The following is a 2,106-nucleotide window of genomic DNA, read 5'->3' as shown; positions in this document are numbered from 1 at the left end:
TTGCACAATAAATTTCAGTTTCAACATTTAAGTTTAGAGTCAATAGTTTTTACCTCATCTGTTGTAGTCAGGTGGTTTTTGGTGATGTAAATTTTACATCTATCACTTTTTGGTAATGCATTTTTCATCATCTATTGGAGATGCTATTAGAATCCCACTTGAGATTAACGATGTCTGTCTTGTGCTGCTTCAGCCTTGAGGTCTTACGGCTCACCGGAGCTGCTCCAACGACGGAACGATCCATCATAACAGAGTAGTGCCTTGGACGCCATCTACAGATTCCTCAGATCTTCCTCCACACCTCCGACAACCACCTCTGCCTCAAATCCTTCAGCGACCAACCCAATGATGCTGAGGTCGACACGGACACGGCAAAGAGGTTGTACACTTGTCGCATCACTTATTACTCCACATTCATGTCAATCCATTAGGGCTATTTTGGTTCAACGGAAAAATAGCAATAGGAAATTTTCCTATGGCACTCTACTATTCAATTATTCATACATTTTGTTGAAAGGAATGGAGCAAAACATCCACCTGGACCTACTTTTCAAAATCCTATGCATGAAAACAAGACCAAGTGCATTCGTCGCAGAATAACATTCGAACTATACACGTTTTCATATGGTTTCACTTTATTTTGGCCATGTTTCTTTGCATTCCTCTGCTCCTCCAATTCCCGTGAACCAAGCACCCAAGTTGACAGAAATCATGTGTTCACAAATGCTCTGTTTCCTATGTGCATTCCTATCCTATTCCGGTATTTTTCCTCCTATCCCTGCGTTTTTAGAATCATGCAAGCCAAATGAGCCCTTACAGAATTACTTCAGTTGCAGGTAGGTGTCAAAGAAAACTTTGTGTGGTTTGTCCTACTCCTGTCGCAACGTTGTCCATCTCACCTGAGCTGCTCCATCGACAGAAGCATCCACCAAACCAGTCATCACGACTCCTGACCGTCTCAGATCTCCTTACCAGCCGCCGGCACCCACCGCAACGGCATCACCATCATCGACTCAGCAGATGAACCTCAGGAGTACATAGGTCCACAAGAGAGGTCGTACTCTTTTGTTTCTGCTTATGTTATGCATTGCTTAATATTACCTGCTACTTTATTGTCCTGTTCACCTCTTAGATTCCAAGTCAAGTCCAAATTGATGTTCAAACTTGAGTTCTAAATTAGTTGTGGGGCACATATCGAGGCAGCAATGAATAGTATCTCTGTCTAATGTCTGGTTCACCTAGGGTATGCCTATGTTGTTCATCTTGGGTGGGAAACAAATAGTAAAGCAATCATCATCTGTTTTTTTATTAAATTAAAGCAATCATCAGCCTGCTATCATTATTTTTGGACCCATCCACTGGTTGTTAACATTACTCTGGATTTCTGCATGCTCTCCTTACATAATCTCACTATATTTTTTGTATGCATGTCAGATATTGTACACCGTCATGCTGAACATGTAGAGAAAAAGGAAGAGTTTTGCGCGGCAATACAATGTCATGCAGACATCGCTCCATGGTGGGTTCAATGGCAAACCCTCCCCCCTCCCCAGATTGTAATCCAGAGGAAGATATCTGTTCTGAGGTGGATTCAAACGCAGCTGACCACTCCTATTTAACCCCCAAGGTGTTTGCTCTAACTTGGCATGATGATGTTAGTCATATCATGCATATGTTGCCTTGCAGTGCCTACTTTCGACATCATATATGTCATCTGCTTAGTTTAGACATGTTTTGTAATGCCACCTGTTTAGTTTCATATGGGAATTATGCAGTCTCATGTCTTTTAGCCAGCCATAATATATGTGAAATGTGTAATGCCATCCTGTTTAACCAGGCATCATATATTTGAATGATATCTTGCCCATCCTTTTCTTCATTAAATTTCCATTTGTCAACAATGTTTGTACATTAAAGTACTCTTCCTGTGAATCATCCATTTGAGTGGGTGATGGAAAAATCTGGAGTGAAAACAAGGCCTTCAGAGCAGACATGCTACCTGTTGAAGCAGATCTCTTGCTGGGTCCCGATAGCTCCTCAGAGATGGATTCAGAGACAGATGACCAGTCCTATTCCCCCACCGAGGTGTATGCTCTCACTTGGCAC

The sequence above is a fragment of the Triticum aestivum genome, chromosome 6D, assembly GCF_018294505.1.
Source record: "Triticum aestivum cultivar Chinese Spring chromosome 6D, IWGSC CS RefSeq v2.1, whole genome shotgun sequence".
NCBI lineage: Eukaryota > Viridiplantae > Streptophyta > Magnoliopsida > Poales > Poaceae > Triticum > Triticum aestivum.
This window is presented reverse-complemented; position numbering follows the sequence as displayed.